The sequence below is a fragment of the Rhinatrema bivittatum genome, chromosome 9 (genome assembly GCF_901001135.1).
Source record: "Rhinatrema bivittatum chromosome 9, aRhiBiv1.1, whole genome shotgun sequence".
NCBI classification, from domain to species: Eukaryota; Metazoa; Chordata; class Amphibia; order Gymnophiona; family Rhinatrematidae; genus Rhinatrema; species Rhinatrema bivittatum.
The window spans coordinates 76,158,325-76,185,369 of record NC_042623.1 but is presented as its reverse complement, the minus strand read 5'-3'; positions in this window follow the sequence as shown (position 1 = coordinate 76,185,369).

Below are 27,045 nucleotides of genomic sequence, written 5' to 3'. Positions count from 1 at the left end.
ATACTCTGTATTACTTGTACTATGCTCGGGGGGGGGGGAGGGGGGAAAGAAGAAGGGAATGGGACTATGCTATATAGCTGGATATCATGAAATCATATCTGGTTAAGTAGCATGTTATCTGGTCATACTAGGCCAGATAACTAAAAAACCTAACCAGCATATTCAGCATAGCTGGTTAGGTTTTTTTTTAGTTATCCGGCTATTTATAGCCGGATAACTTTAGGTTGGTATATTCAGAGGGATGCTTGTCCCACTAAATAGATATGGACAAGTTAGCTGGATAACTTGTCCACTAACCAGCCTACTGAATATAGATCTCTGGGTATAAGGAATCCATGGCAAGTGTGGATGATTAATTTATCATCTGTATTTTTTATTAGCCTTAGTGTTTCACCTCTATAGCTGGTATTTAATCAGAGATAGTTAGGCCCTTCAGTCACCACAATACACTCATCAATGTGATTGAATGTTCCTTATAAAATATAATAATCAGGATGTTTGTTTTCAGAGGGTTTCCTATTCTGTTTGTAACCTATCTACTCCATTTAGTGTTAATATTGTCTGGATGGGAAACAGCTGAGGAAACTGACAGTTCTGACCTTGCTTCAGTTGATTTAGCTCATACTATGGTTTGGGTTCTTCTCCACTATAAGGGGTGCAGAAGTGAGGAGGTGAGGTCATGGTAACATCTAGAAGTCCTTGATAACTCGTAGATGGCAGATTTAATGAGAACACCTTCAAATATTCCTTTTGTCTACTTCGTCCCCTGATGAAGTCCAATGGCAATGATACCACTGACCAGCGATATAGTGTGACATTTAAAATGATGCTTTCTCAGAGCCGGCCTGCATCATTTTGCTATACGGCCATATATTTGTACAGATGTACAACAAAATGGCACTGGCCAACCCTGAGTAGGCCACATTTTAAATGTCATATTATGGTGCCAGCCAGCCCCACCATCGCCATTACGTTTCATCAGGGCAGGAGGTAAGTGGACATCCCGCTTGCCTATCCAGACCTTCATAAATAAGTTAAGTGGGGGCCATGGTAATTTATGGTCCCAGAATTATTTTTTGAGAGGGTGAGGAGCACAGGGGGAACTGGGAAAGGTCCTGTTTAGATTTTATTTTGGTTTTCGGGTTGTGGTTTTTTTAATGTTTATTTCATTTCTGAAAAGAAACAGAAACAAAATAAGCATTCAATGAAATGAAACCCTGGGGGAGGGGGGAAGCAAAAATGAAATGAACTTTTTGAGGCTGTACATCGCTAGTATTTTTAGGTAGATTTTGGGGGGTTTTTTGGCTTCTAAAGATTGAAGAAATTAATACTTAGGAAATAAGATGCACTCTCTCAAATATGTTCAAGCAAAATGAGCCTCAGTTTTTTACACTTTTCCCCCTAATTTTCTCAGCCCTTATATTTTAACTTTAGAGTGATATTAGCTTTTTTTCCTTTTAAGCATCCATTTATTCATAGTCATAGAAACTTTAAGGGACCAATCCTTGCCTCTTTCTTCTATAATCAGACTTGTCAGGTCTCTGGAGTGTCACAGAAAACTTAAGACAATAGATTACCCAGCAGGAACTGATCTGTTGGGTTTTTTTTTTTTTCATATTTCAGACATGATTGAAAGTATAAAAAAGAAAAAAAAGATAGAAAGTGCATTTATCTTGTGCTTTTGCTCCAAACAGGATGCAAATGAACTTTGTAATTAGGCACTTCTGAAAGACACATGCTGGTCATTTTCAAGTGCTTGGACTAGGAACTATTCCCGGAGCCAGGAGAGAGAGAAAGCTTAACGCCCCTTCTCCCCCCCCTCTTCCCAAAAAAAAAAAAAATAATAAGGGCAGAAATGATAGTGTTACATTTCTTTTCCTTATTTCACTTGGGTAAATTAAGGTGCATGAAGTAACATAATTTGCTGAGGTCACATGGGAAGTCAGTGGTAGAGATAATTTGAACTTCTGTCTTAACACTAGTAAACGTGTTTCTCTTTTTGTCTTCCAATATGAAGATAAAATATTTCACTTAAATTGCATTGTTCCTACCATGTCATTTCTATTCCCTTTCCATAATGAAATCATAATCACAGTAGCTGCTGGTCATGTTTTATCCTGTGTTATTGCCTCCTGAAATGTTAATACTGCTGCTTGACTTATGGTAAAAAGTCAACTAGTTTCAGCGAAACAGATACTGCTGAAAAGAAATCTATTATTCCTGTTCAGTAACATACTTTTGGCAGTTTCTCAGATTCTTGCTCTGAAAAGAGACTCGGTTACTGACCCTGGAGTCATATTTTGAGAAAAGAACCACCCTGTCTCAGCAGTTTGCTATTCATGTGAAATATTTTGCCATTCTAATCCCAACAGAAAATTGACATCTCTATTTTCAGTATTCTCCACTGCAAACACGGACCAAGCCCTTTCCCGTTAGTGGTCCTGGGGTGGAGGGAGGGGGGGGGGGGAGGAAAGAAGAGTGTGAAGTAGCAGTTCCAAGAACAATAAAAGCAGTTGAAACATGTGTATGAAGACACAAAACGCGGGATGCCAAGGCGGGCTCTACAACCACATTCCAAGCATTTTATATGTCTTTGATCCTGACCACAAACACACAGATTGTTGCGAGAACAGCATATGTCATCAAGCTGCAGGCAGAGAGGTCTGCACTTGGATGCCTTGGTCAAAATTATGTGCTTGAATAATATAAAGGCATGGCATTGCCACAACTATGCAGAAAGAATCACCCACTCACTCCATATGCTCCTAATCTTTTATTTGTTTATTATCTGAATGACTAAAGAAATGCAATTTATGTATCCCAGATAATTACAAAGTATATTAGCAGTGATAGAGCAATGATGTAATGAGAAAGCTCACCTCAGTGACTAACACCTTTCCAAAGTTTTGGTAAATATTAGATTTTGAGAAACTCACTAATAGGGAAGAGTGGATCTTTCAAAAATGTGTTAGGTTAAAATTGAGGCTGCTAAAATCTATATAGCAGGACAAATAGGTTAGATTTGCATGCAAATCCTTAATTGTGCTTAGGGAACGGATAGTTTTTTTTTTCTTCTCTAATTTGCAAACTTATTATTGGGGTGACTATATGAGAGTTTTAATGTGTTGACAAATGTCTGTGCTTTAAACGGTAAAGCCCACATTTTAAAATCCCGGTGTGTGCAAAAACCGGGAGATATGCGCATGGCAGGGCTGAGTGCATTTTACAAGTGGCCCGGCCACGTGTGTATCCCCAGGTACAGGCAGAAGTGCAGGGCTCTTTGAAAGGGGTCGACTAGGGGGCAGGGCAAGGGAGGTGGGGGCCAACTGGGACAGCAACCATTAGGCCCTGTCCCAGGGGAGCGTGCACCAGCAGCTAGCCTGCGTGCAGAACTTACTTCATCTATTCAGATGAAGTAAGTGCCAAAATAAAAATAAAAAAGGTAAGAAAAGGGGTTTTCAGGGATCAGGGAGGAGAGAGGAAAAAGGAGGCAGAGTAGGACGAGGGAATAGAAAGTTCCCTTCCAGTCTGTGCTCCTTAATTGGAGTGGACTGGGAGGGAACTGGTGTAGGTCCAATCGCGTCACTGTGCATATTTTTTAAAAATCCCCTGCTTAAGCGCGCGAGACGCTATCTGCCCACACATGCGTGCGCCGATATAGAAATCAGTCGCACATGTACATGCGGGAATCACATTTTATAACATACACACACCAACGCACGTGTTATAAAATTGCCGCATCCATGCACGTGCGCTGGGAGCTGCGTGCAAATGGACCCGCGCATGCGGGTTTTAAAACTTACCTCTTAATTAACAGTTCTTATATTATCTGAGCCTTCATGCCCTTTCACAAAACCTGCTTGACCTTTCTGTACTAATTTGGGAAGAAATCTCTCTATCCTATTTGCTAAGATTTTTGTAAAAAATTTAACATCAAAATTAAGTAGTGAAATATCCTATACGAACTACATTCTTTCAGATTATTCCCCTCCTTGGACAGTATCAATAAGTAAGCCACCATCCCAGATTTTCATAGGGAGTCTTCTTTTCATATGCCATGATAAATTTCAGCCAATTTTGGGACCAATATATGTGAGAAAGTTTTAGAATAGTTTATAGTTAAGCCATCCTCTCCCGGACACTTTCCCATACTGAGGACTTAATTGCACATGCTAGTTCCAATCCAGAGATCTTGCTTCTTTACTCAAAGGTGTAAAAATCTGAAAACTCTCTGACGGAAAAACGATTCGACTGCAGGAGGTTGTTCCGGACCCCCGCTGGACTTTTGGCAAGTCTTGTGGGGGTCAGGAGGCCCCCCCAAGCTGGCCAAAAGTCCCTGGGGGTCCAGCGGGGGTCCGGAACGACCTCCTGCAGTCAAATCGTTTTTCCGTATGGAAAAACGATTCATGGTAGGAGATCGTTCCAGCTTGGGGGGGCTTCCTGACCCCCACAAGACTTGCCAAAAGTCCAGCGGTGGTCCGGAACGACCTCCTGCAGTCGAATCGTGTTGCCGTACGGCCGGCACCATTTTGTGCAAAATGGCGCCGGCCGTACGGCAACACGACGCTACCTTTGACCTGTCATATGACAGGTCAAAGGTAGCGCCGGCGCCATTCCTACAATGCACAGAGGTCCGAGAGTAAAAGATCACACCGGGACCCTTCCTCTGGACCCCAGGTAATTTAAGGCATTTTGGGGGGGTTCGGGAGGGTGGGGGATTTATTTTAAAGGGTCGGGTGGGTTTTAGGGTTGTTTTAGTGTGCCGGTTTTCCCGCCCTCCCCCTTCCCCTCCCCCCCCCACTGGACCCCAGGTAATTTAAGGCATTTTGGGGGGGTTCGGGAGGGTGGGGGATTTATTTTAAAGGGTCGGGTGGGTTTTAGGGATGTTTTAGTGTGCCGGTTTTCGATTTACACGATTTACACGATTTACACGATATTTAAAAAACCCAAACTGCGACGATCCGATTCCCTCCCCCTCCCAGCCGAAATCGATCGTTAAGACGATCGATCACACGATTCACATCTCTATTGATTTCAGTTTGTGGGCTAACAACGTCCCTGCCTTATAAATATGGAATAATTTTGGATGGTTTGTCTTATGTGTTTGTTGAATCCTTTTGAAGAAATCAAAGCTGATTTGAAAAATTAAATTTGGAAGTTTAAAAATAATCCGGTGGATCAACATTTGACAAAATCCTAATGTAGTGGAGGACCCTTCGGTCACTTCACAATTAAGCCCTGGGTATTCCAATATTCAGAAAGCAGTCTAGTGAAAGTTAGAAATAGGAGAGGTTCCATTCAAATGCAGCCGCTCCTTTTGATGGTGCTGGAATGGCCGTCCCTCTGTGAGATAACAAAAGCAGCTTGCAGCAATGCAATCTGGGGAACGTCCTTTTAAGTTGGCTAAGAGTTAGGAGGTAGTATGGAGCTTTTCCTAAGTTGGAATTTTTCAGGCCTACCTGCCTGGGGGACTGACCAGAGCTGAGAGGGTAATCCTATTTCAGTATACTCACTGGCCAGTTAGGATTTTCCCTCTGAATTTTTGGGTTTATGTTTTTTCATGGTAGGAGCCTTGTGAGAGTCTATGCACCACCTGGGCTCATGGCACAGGTAACACTGTGTCTGGAGCTGCTCAGGTTAGGGAAAACCTGCCCTTCCAAACCCTTGAAGACAGAGGAGATGGTGACCTGATGAAAGGATGCAGGTTTTAGAGGTGCAGATTGCTGAAATATTCATTATTGTAAAACAGTTACCAAGTCTGATTATCTTTCTCTAGATTAGAGTCACCAGATGGGGTTGTTTTCCTCATACCATAAAACTGGAAAGTTGTAAGAGAGGGGAGCATGAGGAGGGGGAAAAGGTTAGAGGGAAAGGGATGATAAAGTATAAAGAAGTAGAGAGTGAGTAAGAGTATATTGGGGTTAAAAAATGAAAAATCCTGTACCTCATTCACACAAACACCTTACTTATTTCTTTGTTATTTTGGGGTGTTTTTTCCCAAAAATAAAATATGAAAAAAAAAATACAAATGTATTCTCCCACCCTATCTCTTTTCTAGTTCTCCACATTACTGTTTTGTTTTGTTTTACACAATCCCAGCCTAGTTCTCCTATCTTGCTTCTTTGTTGGTTATACTGGAGTGTCTCATTATATTGGAGTGTCTCATTCCCACCTCACCTTTTTTCTGGTTTTCTGTCTTGCTGTCTAGGTCTTTGTGCTGGTGCAATTGACTGTTCTCTATGCCTTGGGAGTTTCAATACCTCTCTGATGTTTTCAATTGATAATGCTCTATGCCTTAGGATTTTTGACACATTTGTGATGTTTACAATTGACCATGCTTGATGCTGCAGGGGTTTCAACACCTTTGTACTGTTGGTGACTGAAAAGACTGTTCACCATAAGGTTTTGACACCTTTGTGCTGTTTGTTATTGACTGCATTCTTTATCTTGTGGATTTCCACATCTTTGTGCTAATTTTGATTGACTGCACGCTACACCATAAGAGTTTTGACACCTTCATGATGTTTGCAATTGACTATAATCTGCTCTTTGGGGGTTTTGATGCTGTTGATGGTTTTTGTGATTCCCTGCACTATGTCTTGGGGTTAGTATTCATCGGCATATATTACCATAGTTTCCAAGTAAAGGATGAAACAATAAATTATTTAATGAACCAGACACAGTTTCACTATGCACTGGCCATATATACTTTACATGTTCATGGCTCAATCTTTAGTTTTGACAGAAGCATATGTTACAATCAACCAGAAGCATATGCTATGATCAACCAGATAGCCTTGCCTTTGACTGAAACAGGCACACTCCTTCAGATTACCATGCACTGCATAGGGGCCCACTTTCTGCTCCCTGATGGAATGGAAAACTTTGGCACAGCTGAGAAAAAAGGGGAGATGCTCTAGCATTCTATGGGCTAAGGAGCAGGGTGCTCCCATACTCTTAAGAATGATAATTCAAAAAAGCCTGAGGAACATGTACGTCTGACACTGACCCTCTCCTTACTCTATCTTCTGGGAGAAAGTACAAGTCCAGCATCTGATGTGCTCAAGCACCTGAGTGACCTGCTAAATATAACCCCCGTGCCACAAAGTTTTTGGAAGGGATTTGAAGGGGAAGCCAATCTTGGTACCTGAATGTGCTTTCTCCTCTGCTCCAGTTATCTTTTTGGTTCTTTACAAATCCCCTTCCCTTATGGTACTTGACTCTTGGTCTATCCCTGGCCATTCAATGCTTTACACAGGTCTTACACAGTTATCTTTAACAGTTTCACTCACTCTTGGTCTCAGCTTGTGTTTTTGCCTTTTGTTGGATTATACCACAGCAAAAGGCAAAGGCTGCAAAAATGCAGCACCCAGAACCTTGACCACCCACCACGATTACTGCTCCTGAGTTACAGGAAACAATATTTGCAAAAAACAATTCAGAAGAAGAAGAAGAATGCCCTGGATTCTATGAATCTCAGAATCTTAAACAGCTAGTGGCTAAAGGGCATTTGGTGATTCTAGTCAGTAACATCTCAGCTTCCAATGAAGATCAGGTCCAAGCCTGAACAGTCAGCAACTCCATCTAATGATGACATAAGGAAATGACATCAAGCCTTCTCCAGGGATTTCCTCTGACTTCTCTCTGTCTAGGTCTTTCTATCAATATGATAGATATCCTGTGCCCCTCATTTGGAGCTTTTGGGCATTCTTGGCAGTCTGGGTGGCTGCTTTGCACCTCTCATAATGCTTTGGGGTCTTCATGCCACTTTTTCAGCTGCTTTGACCCTCTGTTGCTGCTTTCTTCCCCCTTCATGGTACCTTCTGCTGTTCATGCCATAATTGATGATACTTTGCCCTTCTCATACAGGCTTGAGGTGGGGATGGGAATTTCATACCACTGTTATTAATGCCCTTTTCCCCAACTTTGCTGCTGCTTTGCTCCTCTGATGGTGCTTTGGAAAATTCTTGCCATTGATGGGACTGTTTTGCCGATTGTGGGTTCTTGGGCTCTTTATGCCACTTTTGGTGTCATGATGACATATCTTGATGTGTTGGCATGCTTTCACTTTCTGATATTGTCTAGCCATCAGTTTCATTAGAAATGATTAGAAAATCCCAATTTGGAAGCTCAAAATAGACTGCATTGCTTTCTCCATTGACTATAATGGCAAACAAATGAACACATAAAACACAACTTTTTTAATTTGAAACAAAATAAAATGAATCACTGCATCCTATGAGATGAATGAATGAACCAAAATTAATTTTATGATTCTGTACCTGCCTCTTGCCAGCTTTGGAGAAATCTAGCAATGTTACTGATACTTTGTCTTCCATACTCCCTGGAAATTCTGTCCCAGCCTCCTCTCTCCACCAGCATTTCAAATCATCATAAGGCCAGATATATTCCCCTTCCCTTCTCAGGAAATAATCCAAGGACCTGTCTTCCCACACACCCCCCCACCCCCCAGCTCAGCAAATGCTTAGGAGGATCTCTCCCCTGTCTCTGTCTGTGATTTGAAATGTCCTATATGAACTTTCTTTTAAAATGTTTATGGACTTCTGTTTTAAGGAATTAAGCTGTTAATGTAATTGCAACATGTGATTAAATTATATGAGAAACACTTTAAAAAATTAGTTTATATACCATCTTTCATCCAGAAACATACACACAACCACATCTGTAGTAGATATTCTGGCTATTAGGATTGTGTCTAATTTGTATAAGAAAAAGAAAATGGAAGCAGGAAGAATTGTATTATGAATATTACTATTACTGAATTTCAGAAGGATAAACTGAGGCACAGGAAAATAAAGTGACCTATGCAGTTCATAGAGATAGCAAGTATGTGAGCAGCATTAAGACTCATGACTCATAAATCTGTGTCCTAACCACTAAATCATACCTCTAAATCATGGTCTTTACCACAAGGATCATAATGGTGTTATTTCAAGGAAGATTTGTCATACTATGTGCGATGTTAATCCTTCCTTAAAGCTCAGGATGTGGTTATTTGCATATTGCTTTGCTGTCATAATTCAAAATCAGTGGTTAGGTAAATCTAGAACAATTTCACCATCTATAGTCAAATCTGTTCCAGGCATTTTATATTGCCACAAATTCCATATTGTTCAAAAAAACGTGTAATAAGTTTATGACTTCTGAAGCCAATGCTTATTTGGACCTTAACTATTGTTCTCTATAAGGGTTCTAGTTTTAGAATTTGTATTAGTCCTGGAGAAAATTATTCTTTTCAGGTTGCATTATGTTTTGTTAGCCCAATATGTTAATTATCTTAATGTGGTCTGGTCTGTACATGAGTTTTCAAGACCACTGGGGTCCCTTCTTTATAGGTCACATATGAAGAAGGTACTTCCTTGCTCTCAAAGTCACCTGCAACAATTTCTAAACTTAGGCTCTTAGTTTCACTAAGCTTCTAAATTTAGGCTACTATGAGAACAACTACAGGCTCCAATTACCAGTCATTGTTAATTTTTCAGCATTCTTTTGATCAATTAAAATGGACCATTATTAATCAGATAAAGTGCATCATCATTGCAGGGGAGGTGACTGGGAGATATTACTCAACAGACATGAATATTATTGGATTTATACCCAACAAAATGTGTCTCCTAATGGTTTGAATGAGGATATTGTATTGAATGGCAGTCCACTTGTTGATTATTATTTAGTTCACCGTTTTGTCAAGCAATGAGAATCTGTATTGCAACTGTTCTGTGATTGGTCTGTTCAGGTTCCCTTAGAGATATATAAAATGGCACTTTTCTTTTCAGTAGGTAATGCCGGTTGGAACAAAGATGGAGCACCAATAAAGTCACCCCTGAGTAAACATGATAACTGTGTCAGGTTTTCTATCACACCGGCTGCAGTTTAAGTTACTATATGTACAGTTAAAGCTACAGACTATGTAATATAATTTCATTGTAACTATAAAAATCCAAAAAAAGCAATAAAAATATGTTTATCTAAAACTCTTTTGTTAAGACCTATAAAGCCCATATTCAGCCATTGTGTGGGTAGCAAAGTTAACTGGATAAACTTATCCAGCTAACCTTGGAGGTATATTCAATAGTGCAGCTGCACTCTTGAATATAGTCAGTTATCTTAGATAGTGTCTAATTTTTTCTGGACTTAAAGCTTAGGGCACAAGAACACTCAAAATCAGCAAGAGGGTTTTTTTTTAATCAAATTTATTTGGCTTCTTAAAAGACAAGTGTTCTTGTGAGATGCACTATGACTGCCCTCTATCTGTAATACCTTGCATCTCCGTGAATCTCTGATATGCCCTGACTTATATAATCAAAAATACAACATTCCCGAAGTTTCCAGAATGAATGACGTGACTGCTCAAAGACTTCTTCTACAAAGATACCTTAGGCTGTTGTCATGACAATCTATCATGTATAGGAAATGCTTGTGATGACACCCCCCATTCAATTGTAAAAATCATTCTATACTAGTCCTTCCTGAACCCTCCTCCCATCATACAAGTTCCTGTATCACTCTGGCTTTGATGCAATGTATTCTCTTCTGTTCTTCTTTTGTTATTCTTTGTTTGTGTAAACAAATCGCAGTCTGGGTCTTGAATAGAAGCTAGACTTGAATTCCACTTCTTAGCACCAGGATTCATTCAAAACTGTCACCTCACAGGATCTTCTTTTTCAACTAGTTTCTGTTAGTTGAAATATGCATCTGCAAGACAACAGCTTGCATCTTGGACTCAGTTTCTCTGTATTGTGAAGCAAATGTGCCATTAAATAGGCCTCTCTCCTGTTGTTGCCAGCAAATCTGTCTCAGAGATTTTCTGCAAGTCATGCTCAGAAAAGCACTCAAAGTTCATTCACCTCTTGACAAGCCAAAGTACAGCAGAGGTGTCTGGGAATTATTGGTTGTCTGCTCAGCCTATTCTTCATTTCCCTCTATGGGACACCTTTAATGGACAAGTGTCACATCAACCAGTCTTCGATGATAAGCCATGACAGAGGAACTTAAAAGTGTATCCTAACCACTAACCTTGGTATTTATCAGGTGTAGTGCATACGTGTGTGTCCCTCTAGATTCCTAATTAATATGAAGGATGCTCCCACAAGCATTCACTAGTTAATCAAACAATAACATCAAAACTAATTTTCACTAGGTAGCTATTAGCTCTATAATGGAGCTATACAGATACCTGCATTATAAAAAAAAAAAAACCCTACTTCATAATAACATAATCACATATGTTATCTTTCAGAATCAAGTAAGTACATAATAGTGGTATAACATATAAAGATAAGTACACAGAGAGACTAGTATGAAAGTACTATGTTTCTCATATAATACTAGCTATCTTGGGCAAATCTTTTCAAGAAGTACTCTCATTATGAACAACTACCCAGGATAATATTCATTAAAATGACAAGCAGGGATATAATCAATGCACCTTACCAGAAAAGTAAAGGAACCAATAGAATAGAAGAAACAAGAATCAATAGAAGAACTCATACTGTGTTATGCATACATGATGTAAAAGTGTTGCAAAGCATAAGACATATTCTAGTCATATGCTGTAGTGATGGAAGATCAAATACAAAGGCATATGCATGATAGGCAAAGGCATAGCAAAAGTCTGAAACATCATACTATTCTGTAGGGTAGTTATAGTGCTATCCAGTATTATGACAACAACCCGTAGCAGTGAAAGCTCTCACTATTTGGCCAGTCCTAATTCACTTGTGGCAGTCATCTGTCCAAGAGTTAATACAGCTGTGTATGGCAAGTATTAATTTTTAAGGTAGATGATTGCTAGTAATACTGCTTCGTCTTCAGATACTTCTAGGGGAAATGGGGCTCATACCTGTTGCGATTCCGGGCCGCCCCCGGAATCGCCACTCACCGGCTCGCGGGTTGACGCGGATCCCGCGCTCCCCAGGGCCCCGGGGACGCCGCCGACCACAGGCCCGGCGTTCCCCCAGCTCGCCCGGGCCTACAGCCGCTTCTGCTGCCGTTCCCCTGCCTCGCCGGAGCAGCCGGCGCCTCGCGGCGCTAAGCCCCGCCCCCTAGACGCACGCGCGCGTCTCTTTTGATTATTTAAAGGGGCCAGCGCGGGAAAGCCTTGGGGACGCCCCTGATGATGTCAGATGCCTCCAGGGTACTTAAACCCTGCAGCCAGGCCTAATCTTCGCCTTGCAACGAGGTTCCCAGGCTTGCTCCTGTCTCCAGTTGCTGCGTTCCTGCTGTCTCGGCTTCCACTTGGTTCCTGACTCGGATTGGCATACGTTTCCTCTTGGCTTCTGACCCCGGACTGGTAATTGGATTTCTTCTGGCTTCTGACCTTGGACCGGCTTCCGTTGACCCCCTGGCTTCTGACCTCGGACCGGCTTCCGTTGACCCCCTGGCTTCCGACCCCAGACCGGCTTACGTGGATTCTCTGGCTTCTGACCTCGGACTGGCTGACGGTGATCCATCGGTTCCTGACTCCGGATTGGCGAGCAAGGACCCTTCGACACTCAACCTTGGACTGCAGCGGACCAGGCCCCCGTGGGCCCTCCTAAGCCCCAGCGGCCGGGTTCCTACGGGCTCCTCCTGGGGGGACTCCGGCTTCCAGGGTGAATCTCCTAAGTCCCAGCGGCCGAACTCCTACGAGCTCCTCTCGGGGGAGGATCGGCTTCCAGGGCGAAGGTTCTCTCAGCACAGTGCCAGCGCCTTCATCACCGCCTTCCTCGCCAGAGCTCTTGGTCGCATAGAGCTCCCAGGATTCCACCTTCGACCAGCCGCTAGTCTGTCAGCTCCGCCTCCCGGTCGGGGTCGCTGCTACAAACATCTACAGCAGCTCCTCTTCCGGCTCCGATCGGCCCAAGGGTCCACGAATCCAACAGATTGCAAGGCCATGGACCCGGCGGACCTTGCCGGCCTAAAAGCCATTCCGGGTATTGCCCAGAAGCTGTAGCAACAGCAATCCTGCCTGGATACCTTGATGTCTGCCGTCCAACGCCTGACGGACCGGGTAGGAGGGACTTCTGCAGCTCACTCCGCAGCTTCCACGTCTCAGATCCACTCAAATTCCCCTGTTCCGGTACAGATGCCAGCACCTCCTAGGTACTCTGGGAATCCGAAGACCTGTCGGGGATTCCTTAATCACTGTTACATTCGTTTTGACCTCCTGCCAGCACAGTTCACCACAGACCGAGCAAAGACGACATACATTATTTCTCTGCTGGATGGGAAACCTTTGACTTGGGCTTCCTCCCTTTGGGAGCGCCAAGATCCCCGTTTAAATAACCTCGTGCAATTTGTCAAGGCTTTCCGCAGGATATTTGACGAACCATCCCGGGCCTCCACAGCTGCCTCTGAGATCCTTCAACTGAAGCAAGGAAATCGCCCCCTTGAAGAATTTGCAATGGAATTCCAAACCCTGGCCAGCGAACTGGGTTGGGGCGAGGACAGCTTGCATGGGATCTTCCTGGAGGGTCTGTCTTCTCGGCTCCAGGATGAACTGGCGGCCCGAGATCTTCCGGACGACTTGCAGGAACTTATTGAATTGGCCGGGCGCGTGGACCGGCGTATCCAGCGCCGGTTCCGAGAGCGAAGGCCCGCCCAAGGGCTCTCCGTCCGTCGGACCACTCCGCCTCGAGCTCGGCCTTCACCACCTGCAGCCACAACTCCATCTACAGAGGAACCTATGCAGTTGGGCCGCGGCCCTCTATCTTCCGAGGAGCGCAGACGCCGCCGTACCTTAGGACTGTGTCTTTACTGCGGGGCCCAGGGGCATTTTCTGGCCCGTTGTACCGAACGGCCGGGAAACGCCCGAACCTAGAGCTCAGCGGGGAGTTGACTCTAGGCAACATTTCTCCCAGCTCCCCATGCACCGTTCCTGTACGACTTTGCCTTCCAGAGGGAGACTTCGACACCCTAGCCCTAATCGACTCTGGATCTGGGGGGAATTTCGTCCTCCAGGAGCTGGTACAGCAGCTACAGCTCGAGGTCCGTCTGCAGGAACCGCCTGTGCGGGTTTCTTCCATTCAAGGGAACCCCCTTCCTGGGTTAATATCCACTCGCACCAGTCCTCTGAAGCTCCAGGTTGGAGCCCTCCACCAGGAGGAAATCTCGTTTCTTATTCTCGAAAAATCCATCCACCCAGTCATCCTGGGTCTACCCTGGCTTAGGGAACACTCCCCGGTGATTGATTGGAGGTCCCTTCAGATCGTCTCCTGGAGTCCGGCGTGCTGCCGTCATTGCCTTCCCGCAAGCCCACTACAACCCGTCTCACTCTGCACAGCCCCGTTAACGGTTCCTCCCCAGTACCATGCATTCCAGGATGTCTTCTCCAAAGAAAAGGCAGAGCTGCTCCCGGAGCATCGACCATTTGATTGCGCAATTAATTTACTTCCAGGAACTACACCGCCCCGTGGGAGAGTTTACCCTTTGTCTCTGCCAGAAACCCAAGCCATGTCAGCCTATATAAAGGAGAACTTGGATCGGGGTTTCATCAGGCCATCGAAATCCCTGGCCGGAGCCGGGTTTTTCTTCGTGGGAAAGAAGGATGGGTCTCTTCGCCCCTGTATAGATTATCGGGGCTTGAACCAGATCACTCGCAGGGATCGTTATCCGTTGCCTCTGATTCCGGAGTTGCTGGACCGCCTCCAAGGCGCTCGCGTCTTCACTAAATTGGACCTCCGAGGCGCCTATAACCTCGTCCGCATACGCCCTGGGGACGAGTGGAAGACCGCTTTTAATACCAGGGACGGCCATTATGAATACCTGGTCATGCCTTTTGGCCTCTGCAATGCCCCCGCAGTATTCCAAAACCTGATGAACGAGGTGCTCCGTGACTTCTTATACACTTCCGTCATCGTATATTTAGACGATGTACTGATATATTCTCAGGACCTCGAGGCACATCGGCAACATGTGCGCCAAGTTCTACTGAAACTAAGGGAGAATCGTTTATACGCCAAACTAGAAAAGTGCCAATTCGAACAGGAGTCTCTGCCATTCTTGGGGTATATTGTCTCCTCCACTGGCTTCCGTATGGACCCCGACAAAGTGAGCGCCATCAGGACCTGGCCACAGCCGTCGGGGGTGAAAGCACTCCAACGATTCTTAGGATTCGCTAATTTCTACCGACAGTTCATCCCGCATTACTCCAGTCTGGTAGCCCCCCTGACGGCCCTTACACGAAAGGGCGCGGATGCGCGAAACTGGTCCCCCGCTGCTACACAGGCCTTCCAGGATCTCAAGGACGCCTTCTTACAGGACACCTGTCTCCGTCATCCAGATCCTCAGCGTCAGTTTATCGTGGAGGTGGATGCCTCTGACGTCGCGGTAGGGGCGGTGCTGCTCCAAACCTCCCCGGCAGGCAAAACCTGGCCTTGCTCATACTTCTCCCGTAAGTTCTCACCGGCAGAGAGGAATTACGGGATTGGGGACAAAGAATTACTGGCCATAAAGTTGGCCTTTGAGGAGTGGCGCCAGTGGTTGGAGGGAGCTCAACATCCGGTTCTGGTGTACACCGACCACAAGAATTTACAGTATTTGTCACATGCACAGAGGCTCAACCCTCGGCAGGCCCGGTGGTCTCTCTTTTTTAGTCGGTTCGACTTCTCGCTTCGCTACCGACCCGCAGCCAAGAATGTTCGGGCGGATGCTCTCTCCCGCACTACCGAGGTTGAAGATGGGGAGGAAACTCCTCAATACATTCTAGATCCAGCTAAAGTGCTACTGGCGGCCACGGAGCTGGGTCCCGAAGGGAAGACGGTGGTTCCGGCTCGTTCCCGGAGAAGAGTCTTGGCATGGGCACACGACTCCCTGACGGCGGGCCACCCCGGAGTTACCCGAACCCTTGACTTGCTCACCGAGTTCTACTGGTGGCCAAGAGTGAGGGAGGATGTTCGGCTCTATGTCCAGTCCTGCCCCACATGCGCTCAACAAAAGCCACTTCCGGGCCGCCCCTGGGGCCTGCTCCAGCCACTCCCTATTCCCACGGAACCGTGGTCCCACTTATCCACAGATTTTGTGGTGGACTTGCCGCTCTCTGAGGGGAAAACCGTGATTTGGGTCACCGTTGATCGGTTTTCGAAGATGGCTCACTTCGTCCCGCTTCCCAAGCTACCTACGGCCCCTGAGTTGGCTGATCTATTTGTTCAACATATTTTCCGATTGCATGGCCTACCGTCGCATATCGCCTCAGATCGAGGCCCGCAATTCACAGCCAAGTACTGGAGGGCGTTATGCAGGAAATTCGGGGTACAACTGGATTTTACCACGGCATTCCACCCCCAGGGTAACGGACAGGTGGAACGAACTAACCGCTCCCTGAAGACATTTCTCAGGGCCTTTGTAGATGAGCTTCAAGACAACTGGGCCTCTCTCATCCCCTGGGCGGAATTCTCCTATAATCGCCACAAGCACTCCGCTACACTACAGCCTCCCTTCCAGCTAGTTTATGGGAGGGTGCCTAGACCTCCGTTGCCATTACCAGTGCAGGTTACCTCCCCGGCGGCACAACTAACAGCCAGTCAGCTTCAACGCCTCTGGCTTACTACTCAAGAAAAACTTCGCAGGACGGCCACCCGCTTTAAGGCTTATGCAGATAGGGCTCGACGGCCCGCTCCGGTCTTCCTACCCGGGACGAGGGTATGGCTAAGCACTAAACACATCCAATTGCGGACTCCGTCCATGAGACTAGCGCCGCGTTACATCGGACCTTTCCCGGTGGCCGAACGCATTGGGGCTGTATCCTACAGACTGCGCCTGCCATCCACGCTCAAGATCCATGACGTCTTCCATGTATCCCTCCTCAAGCCACTGGTGCTCTCCCGATTCCGGCCGTCTCCGCCAGAACCCTCCGAAGTTTCCTCAGATCCGGATACCACCTACACGGTACAGGAGGTGCTGGATGTCCGGTTTCATCGTCGTCGGTGGGAATACCTCCTGTCCTGGGAGGGTTATGGCCCTGAAGAGAACTCGTGGGAACCCTCTACCCACATACTCGACAAAGCGCTCCTTCGTCAGTTTTATTCGGCCCATCCGGATAAGCCACGGCCTCCCGGGAGGGGGCGTAGGAGGGGGGGTACTGTTGCGATTCCGGGCCGCCCCCGGAATCGCCACTCACCGGCTCGCGGGTTGACGCGGATCCCGCGCTCCCCAGGGCCCCGGGGACGCCGCCGACCACAGGCCCGGCGTTCCCCCAGCTCGCCCGGGCCTACAGCCGCTTCTGCTGCCGTTCCCCTGCCTCGCCGGAGCAGCCGGCGCCTCGCGGCGCTAAGCCCCGCCCCCTAGACGCACGCGCGCGTCTCTTTTGATTATTTAAAGGGGCCAGCGCGGGAAAGCCTTGGGGACGCCCCTGATGATGTCAGATGCCTCCAGGGTACTTAAACCCTGCAGCCAGGCCTAATCTTCGCCTTGCAACGAGGTTCCCAGGCTTGCTCCTGTCTCCAGTTGCTGCGTTCCTGCTGTCTCGGCTTCCACTTGGTTCCTGACTCGGATTGGCATACGTTTCCTCTTGGCTTCTGACCCCGGACTGGTAATTGGATTTCTTCTGGCTTCTGACCTTGGACCGGCTTCCGTTGACCCCCTGGCTTCTGACCTCGGACCGGCTTCCGTTGACCCCCTGGCTTCCGACCCCAGACCGGCTTACGTGGATTCTCTGGCTTCTGACCTCGGACTGGCTGACGGTGATCCATCGGTTCCTGACTCCGGATTGGCGAGCAAGGACCCTTCGACACTCAACCTTGGACTGCAGCGGACCAGGCCCCCGTGGGCCCTCCTAAGCCCCAGCGGCCGGGTTCCTACGGGCTCCTCCTGGGGGGACTCCGGCTTCCAGGGTGAATCTCCTAAGTCCCAGCGGCCGAACTCCTACGAGCTCCTCTCGGGGGAGGATCGGCTTCCAGGGCGAAGGTTCTCTCAGCACAGTGCCAGCGCCTTCATCACCGCCTTCCTCGCCAGAGCTCTTGGTCGCATAGAGCTCCCAGGATTCCACCTTCGACCAGCCGCTAGTCTGTCAGCTCCGCCTCCCGGTCGGGGTCGCTGCTACAAACATCTACAGCAGCTCCTCTTCCGGCTCCGATCGGCCCAAGGGTCCACGAATCCAACAATACCCTTCTTATATGATGGTAAGTCTAAATATATTGGGGATAATCATAACAATAAATGAAAGCTGACTCTGTGAGAAAGTCTTTAACATATTATGTGAACTATTTTGCAGAATTGATAAACCATCAGTGTAAGATTTTACACAGGGAAGGAAGGAATGTCATATAAATAAAAGACAGAAATAAGGAAAATTATATCTTCCCCTTTGGAATCCTAAATAGAAACCCACTAGCTTATAAGTCACAGATAGAGTTTATAGTAAAAGGGCCAAGATAAAAAGAAAAGAACAATGAGCAATTAATATGCCGAAAGATATAGTAATAGAATATAAGAAAAGATATTCAAAGAAGGGTTCAGCAAAGACATTAGAATATTGAAATATTAAAGATCAGCAAAGTGATTACCCCAAGTGCAAGCTGCAAAACAAAAGAATAGGAATAGCTTATAACTTAGGCTGGTGTGGAAGAGAAATATAAAGAGATCTCCCTCTTGAACCCTGAATTATCATATTTGAATCACAATGAAACACATCACCCTCTATGTGATCAAAGCAGCTTCCATAGATAAAGATAGAAAAACCTAGTACATATACATTTAACTGATTCAGCATATAAGTATTATAAAATCTAAGACTGGAACATACTGCTTAACTTGGAACATACAAACTAATAAAAACAGCATCACTTCAGATAGTATCATTAACTTGAAAACCTAAGTGCTGACAGAAAATGAAAGAACCTAAATTCTGCATAAAGTCATTCCCACAAAACATAGAAAAAAACAAAAAGCAGGTATAAATTGTAAGCCTTGCAGTCCATATAATAGGTAAGAACGTCTGTGACCAAGAATAATTTCTGCATTCAGTGCGTATATAGTTCTTTTAGTAGGATTCAATGATGATGTCAAGGCAAAATCTCTTAGCTCCTTAGATTAGATGCATGTGTATGAAGTCAAACCTAAATAAAAGTGCAACAAATCCAATTAAGTAGTAAGAAAATACTTTTATGTCACGTACTCCCTATATTTAATTTGCCAAATAATCCCCACATTATTTCAAAACATCATGCAATGGTCCAGACCACAAACATAAATACTCAGACTGTATATTAAAACATATATGTCACAGAACTGACTACATAATGCATGCATTCATTCATTCCTCCTTGTACACATGTAACATAGAACAGACAACATGACAAACTTTTGAGCTCAAAAAGAAAAACGTATTTTAATATATAAAAGAATTGGATCGATCCACAAAAGAAAACAAAAACTCAGGATTAAAAATAGAATAGATCTATTAAAAATGAAAAAGGAATCAAACTGGAATAAACTGCATTCTTCATCTCCCATAGAACAGAGACAGATGCGCTTTGTGCTTTGGTACCCTGGAAAGAAATCTAATATATAACAGTTAATATAATGATTAAAATGAAAATTAAAACATAACATTACAGGTTCTTTAAAAGTCAAACTACTGATATACCTTAATTCAGAAAAAAACAGTCATAAAGCTACTTTCCTTTCTCTGTTGGTCCACCCCTAGGAGGCACTGTCCCCTGTGATAAGAGCTACTTCCTTTTACAAATCTAAAATCTTTTTTGTTTTCCTATGCCTGTAAACTCCTAACTCGCCTTCTAAAAGAGAAACTTAAAACAAACAACTTTGCACTTAATTAAAAGTCATTCTATTTCCATCCAATATGCATATGTTCCACAAAGTTCTTACTACCAAATCCTGCAAATACCCTAAATAGAAATACGAACCATTTCCAAAAACACAGACATATCAGCTAGGAGTCTGGAAGTCTGCAAAATAAAAGGATGGCACATACTAATATGCATTAACCAAAAGTTTTTCTTACTGGCACATAAATAGATAATAGACATTGCTGCTTATTTCTCTGCTGTTCACCGTCTCACAATCTTTCTCCTTTACATATCGTCTAAACAATCCACAATACAAACTTGCAATACCTGAACTCCCAACAAAACACCTAATTCATTCCCTTACTTCTAAAAGTTAGCAGCTAGTGAGATATAATCAAAACAGAGGACTAACGTAATTAACACTTACTGCCGCAGAAAGGTCATGCATATTAGTGCCGTCCGTTTATTTCTGACCTGTGTTTAATTTAAAATAAATCATATCTTCACACAATTAAATGCAACTGACTTACATCTTTTCTCTACTTTTACCCAAAACATTCTAAATGTCCCACCTCACAACCTTCTGCATATGCATTCTGTCATTATGACGCACAGTTAACATACTGCCATAGCACTTTACCTACCTACATCAACATAAAAGAATTCTCTTCCCTCTTTAACATTACGTCATCTCTCATCACTAATATTCACTTTCCCCATACTTTCAACACAAATTTCTGTTTTCACATTAAACAGATCAATTCATTAGACTGGCATCGCTCTCATGTAGTATATCTATAGATTGTTTTCCTTTCTATCTCTCTGCCTATACCCCTGACCAAAAAAAAACCGATACATCCCTCTCCAATGATAAATCAAATCTAATTATGAATGGCTTTAAATAAACACAAGTTCATGCTTTCGTTCTTACCAAATAAAAGGAAACACACTGCACATAATGCTAAAAGCTCTTCACAATAAACTCGGTAATCACACAATTCTAAAAACTTAGATGCAAATATGAGCATCTCTGCATTAATGGTAGGAAATAAAACCAAAAACTAAGAAGCTTGCTGGGCTTGTTATTCTTTTTCTACGTTTACAGTGAACGTAAGAGTCCTTGTGGCCAGCCATGGCTACATCATTCAGCCCTGTACCTTGAGGGGGAGGGGGAGAAGCAAAACACCATAAAACTGAAAAACTTCATTTCTCTGGTTAATGATACCCTAACAGCAATCACGCATTAACTCCAAAGCAAATGTAAATATGAACTGATAAAAATAAATCTCATAAACTAAAATAAACTGGAGACATTTATGTACCTCTAATCACAGACAGCTGTAAACTATAATATCCAACCATGCAGTTTCTAGTTTTAAAAGCACCGCATTTGTTTGTGTTTAACAACTAAACTTTGGTAAAAAATCCACTAACTAAAAACTCCTTATCATACTAATTATAACTTTCAACTTACCAATTGTAACTTATTCCCTCTTTCTCCTTCTGAATCTACACACTTACAACAGCTCTACTCAGCCGCTCCCCAGGTGTAAAGTGAAAGTGAAACTGCTGCCGAGCCCAAGCCATGCGGTCTGAGGACAAAAGACCCCAGACTGACTAGTGCTGGCTACCCCTCTGTTTTTTCAACTGTTCAATCTGAAAATAGCAGAACTTAATTTAGATTTTAATCAAATCATCAACTCATGTCCTGTCTCCCTAACATATATTAAAGAACATTTTGCAAAAAGTATTCTAAACCCGATGTAACACACAATCTATATACACTGTACAACAAATAAAATAAAAACATTGATACTTACAGATTTTTCCTGTTTTTTTTTTTTTTTTCTTGTTACATACTCACAAAATGGATCCAACTTCATTCCACATCTGCTCTGAACTCATAAGTCTCCGGGATAACCTCCAGTCTACCTGGGTAACTCAATCTTTGAATGACCAGCCAATTAACCATTCAAGAACCTAGTGCTAGGTTGTCCACCAAACATAACACTACAGCTTATTAATAATTAATAACAACAGCTATTAAAGTCCCACCTGGGGTGCCAAAATGTCTAATTTTTTCTGGACTTAAAGCTTAGGGCACAAGAACACTCAAAATCAGCAAGAGGGTTTTTTTTTAATCAAATTTATTTGGCTTCTTAAAAGACAAGTGTTCTTGTGAGATGCACTATGACTGCCCTCTATCTGTAATACCTTGCATCTCCGTGAATCTCTGATATGCCCTGACTTATATAATCAAAAATACAACATTCCCGAAGTTTCCAGAATGAATGACGTGACTGCTCAAAGACTTCTTCTACAAAGATACCTTAGGCTGTTGTCATGACAATCTATCATGTATAGGAAATGCTTGTGATGACACCCCCCATTCAATTGTAAAAATCATTCTATACTAGTCCTTCCTGAACCCTCCTCCCATCATACAAGTTCCTGTATCACTCTGGCTTTGATGCAATGTATTCTCTTCTGTTCTTCTTTTGTTATTCTTTGTTTGTGTAAACAAATCGCAGTCTGGGTCTTGAATAGAAGCTAGACTTGAATTCCACTTCTTAGCACCAGGATTCATTCAAAACTGTCACCTCACAGGATCTTCTTTTTCAACTAGTTTCTGTTAGTTGAAATATGCATCTGCAAGACAACAGCTTGCATCTTGGACTCAGTTTCTCTGTATTGTGAAGCAAATGTGCCATTAAATAGGCCTCTCTCCTGTTGTTGCCAGCAAATCTGTCTCAGAGATTTTCTGCAAGTCATGCTCAGAAAAGCACTCAAAGTTCATTCACCTCTTGACAAGCCAAAGTACAGCAGAGGTGTCTGGGAATTATTGGTTGTCTGCTCAGCCTATTCTTCAATAGCCGGCTAACTTTATCTGGCTAAGTTTTGGACAGCTCTTTGGCCTGACCAGACATGTCCAGATAACATCTAGAGGCATTACACTGCAATATTTTTACATGGGAGGGGTCCCACTATCATGGGAGGCTATCAACAAAATAGGGGGCCCCTCCCCTTAAAAAACATAGCAGCACCATGGTGCGTTGTTTTCTTTCATGGCCAAATACAGTGGGAAATAACAATGCAGTTTGTGGGTTTTTAAGTCCGATGGCAGCACCAACATCAAGGAACCACCATCATCTTAAAGAGCCAGCTGCTGAAATCAACAAAAAGTAAAAATTGAGCAGGCTTCAGAGCTGAACTGGGATCACCACTGGAGGTGTCCCTGATACCTCAAAGTAAAGAAAAAGATTTAATTTGTTGCACAGTGATGCTTCCCCTCACCATACCCCTGTCCTCTTCATATAAGTAGTTCCACTCCCCCCCCCCAAAAAAAAAAAACCAACATATATAGAAACATAGAAACATAGAAATGATGGCAGAAGAAGACCAAACGGCCCATCCAGTCTGCCCAGCAAGCTTTTGCACTTATTTTTTTCATACTTATCTGTTACTCTTAGCCCTTATAAGTAACTTTTTGGTTCTATTTCCCTTCTACCCCTGCCATCAATATAGATAGCAGTGCTGCATCTAAGTGAAGCATTTTGCTAAGGTTAAAAAAAAAAAAAAAGATTTCAACCCAGGTGTGGCAAAGGCCCGCTCCTAACCCAGGCTACAAAATCCAGCTTATCCCTGCCACCCCCCTATCCATGGAAAATAGTTCAGTGAAGATTCTGCCCTCCCACCCCCAATCAATAGACACCCAAAAATTAAATCATTGAGGTTCAATGGGCCCTAATCCATCCAGGCACCTTCCTCCCAACCCCTATCCCCTATACTCTGAATCTTTAAAATGACAAGAAGCTCCCATGAGTCCAAGGCACCCCTTGCACCCAGCTCAGTTGGCATAATTTTCAAAATGGTGCTGACCTGACTTTGCCCCTATCAAGTCATAAGGGCAAGGTTCGGGGGTCAGACCTAGGACATGTCGCTTAGGTCAGATCCTCAGACCTTATTCCAGTTACATGTGAGAAACAAAGTCAGGTCAGAACCATTTTGAAAAATGGTGTCAACCAGGCTGAATGCAAGGGGGTGCTCTGGGTCCCATTATATGAGCTTCTTGTCATTTAAAAGGTTTTGAGGATGTGGGAAGGGTGATGGGGAGGGGAATGCCTGAGATTGTTGGGGTAAGGGCACACACTGACCCCCTAGGATTTAAAATAATACCGTAGGAAGGAGGGATTGGGAGGCCCAAGGGGAGCACTATACCACCAACTTTATCATTGGAGTGGCAGGTCCTTCGGAACCCCAATGATTTTTTTTAAACCTTTGAGGACGTGGGGGCCCTATTTATTTAGAGAGAATAACATTGGAGATGGGGTTTGGGTTATTGTCACACATCAAGGCTTATCTTTTTTCCACTTTGAAGAATCGGGCACACTTCCATTGGTGGCCAGGGTAGAGCCAGGGATCAGCCATGACCCCCATTTAGCTTCTTTTTTTGGCCTCAGCAATTTTTTTTTAAAGGGTTTTCATGGTCCTTTAAATGTAACACAAGAGACTTGGGACCATTATTCATTGCTTTCATTTGAAATTAATGCATTGGGCCTAGGCCTAGGACCGAGGCTGGGGCTTTGCCTAGGGCATAGGCCTAGGCCCAAAACCAGGCCTCGCCTAGAATATAGACCGATGCCTAAAGCAGGGGATGCAGCCTAGGAAGAACATGATGCTGGCGTCTTGGGCCAACACTGGGGGTTCTCAGCTGAGATCCAAAATGTCCCTCTGGTTTGAGGATGTGGGGGCCCTATTTATTTAGAGAGAATAACATTGGTGATGGGGTTTGGGTTATTGCCACACATCAAGGTTTATCTTTTTTCCTCTTTGAAGTATCGGGCACACTTCCATTGGTGGCCAGGGTAGAGTCAGGGATCATCCATGACCCCCACTTAGCTTCTTTTTTTTGGCCTCAGCAATTTTTTAAGGGTTTTCATGGCCCTTTAAATGTAACACAAGATACTTGGGACCATTATTCATTGCATTCATTTGAAATTAATGCATTGGGCCTAGGCCTAGGACCGAAGCTGGAGCTTTGCCTAGGGCATAGGCCTAGGCCCAAAGCCAGGCCTCACCTAGAATATAGACCGATGCCTAAAGCAGGGGATGCAGCCTAGGGAGTACATGATGCTGGCGTCTTGGGCCAACACTGGGGGTTCTTAGCTGAGATCCAAAATGTTCCCCTGGGAACAATCTCTTACTTGATCTGTCAGGTATCTGATGGACAAGCTGGATCCCAACACCGGGGCCTTGACTAGGACCCAGACCTGAAGCCAAGGCATGGCCCAGAGAACAGGTCACAATGCCAGAGCTTCGACTCGGGCCCAGGCTAGCTGCCACGGTCTGACCTGGAGGTGATGCCTAGGCCTCTGCCTAGGTTGGAGCTTGAACCTAGGCCCAGGCCCAACACTGAGACCCATCCCGGAGATCAAATCCCAGAACCAGAGCCTTGATCCAGATCCAGGCCTTGATGCTGGGGCCCACCCAGGAGGCCGTCCCAAATCTTGGGCTTCAGTCTAGGCCAGGGCCAGGGCCCAGGCCCAACTCAGACAATTCAGCCCAACATGGAGGCCAGGTTCTGATGTTGGAGCCTTAATCCAGACCCAGGACAGATGCCGAGACCAAGCCCAGAAGCTGTGTCCCAATCAATGTCTGGTGCTCAGCCTAGGCCAGAGTCTGGACCCAGGCCCAATGGCAACGATAGCCCCTGCCAGATGATGGAACAAAGGATGGCCCATACCATTTTGAATAATGGCAGCCACCAGGCTCAGTAGTAGGAGGTCACTCCAAGGCTCCACTAGACCACCAGAGACCTTTTGATGAATCTTGGGCACTCAGAAGGGTGGGCTAGGGTGGGCGAAGAGGTCAGCTGATGAAGGATGAAATTTTTAATAAATGGGAAAAGTTGAAGCAGGTTCTGTGGTTTTTTTTTTTAAGAAACAAAAACAAAAATAATGATCTAGAGCTGGGCCCAAAATATCCCACTCCTGAAATGATGGGGAAATGACACAAAAAATGTTTTTGGATACACACCTAGAAACACAGAGAACTGCAGGCAAAACCTGTGATGAATTCCTGTCTAGACTGGAGTATTAGCATAGGGGCTGTCTTCTGGCTTCAAAATCTTATATAACATCCTTTCACATGTGATGGGGGCTAGTACAGGGCACCCCAACCCTCAAACTGGTCCCAACAATTAAGTTTAAATGGTTTTCCCCAGGGGCTACATGAATTTACCTCCTAGGTTTTTCATTTCTCTCCAGGACCCCACTCCCATTAAACCAAGCAGCAGCAGGGCCATCCCATGATCCCTTAGTGCTATCCCATCTCTCCCCTTTACCCCAGTCCATTACTGGGAGTTCTGGGAGCTGAGGCTCCTGTTCCATGCAGTGGGGAATACTAAAGTGTCCTGGCAACTTCCTGCAATCCTTTTCCTTTTATTTTAATTTATTATACCGATCTGCTTCTTCAGCCTAGCAAGGGGGCTTTTCCTGGGGCACTGGTGCTCCCAAAAGCAGGTAAAACTTTTAAAAAAATGTTCAACCTATCCATGTTAGTTTTAGGGCCCTATGTTTAGCTGAATTTTCAGCTGAAAATTTAGGTGCCTGAAAAGAGGGTCCTAACTTAGGGGCCTCAATTTAGTTGTTTTTTTTAAATATCTGCCTCTTGGAGGTCCATATTCAAAGGGGTTTGTCTGTGTATTTATTTATATATTTATTTATTTGTTTACATATTTATTTATTTATTTATTTATTTATTTATTTGGGAATTTTGTAGCCTGCTAATCCACCAATCTTAGCGGGTGACAAGATTACATACATAAAACCATATAAAGGCATACAATGTCAAGGATGCAATCCAAGATAGCAACCAAACATGAAATAAAAAAATAATACACACTGAACCGATAAAACTGTTGTAGTCTAGCATGCACATAGTCCTGAACCCCAACACAATATATCAAACACTATCTCCTTCTAGAACCCCTGAGAGTTTCTGAGAGGGATTTGCAAATCTAAGTTTTTTAAAAACAGGTTTAGTTACCCTGACAAAATTCTTTAAATTGTTCTCTCAGCTTATTACAGAAAAAAGGGGAACCCAAAAAAGAACAAAACTATTATATGGTCGGCAGAAACTACATTTTGAAATTGCTTGAAAAGGTGTCAGCAAGCCTGGCGATGTGTCCTGCTAACTCAGGCATCCAGACAGTTCACTCATCCACCTTTATGTAATGTCCAAAACAACAAATGTTTTAAGTATATTTTTTAGCTGATAAAAATCACAACACTATTGA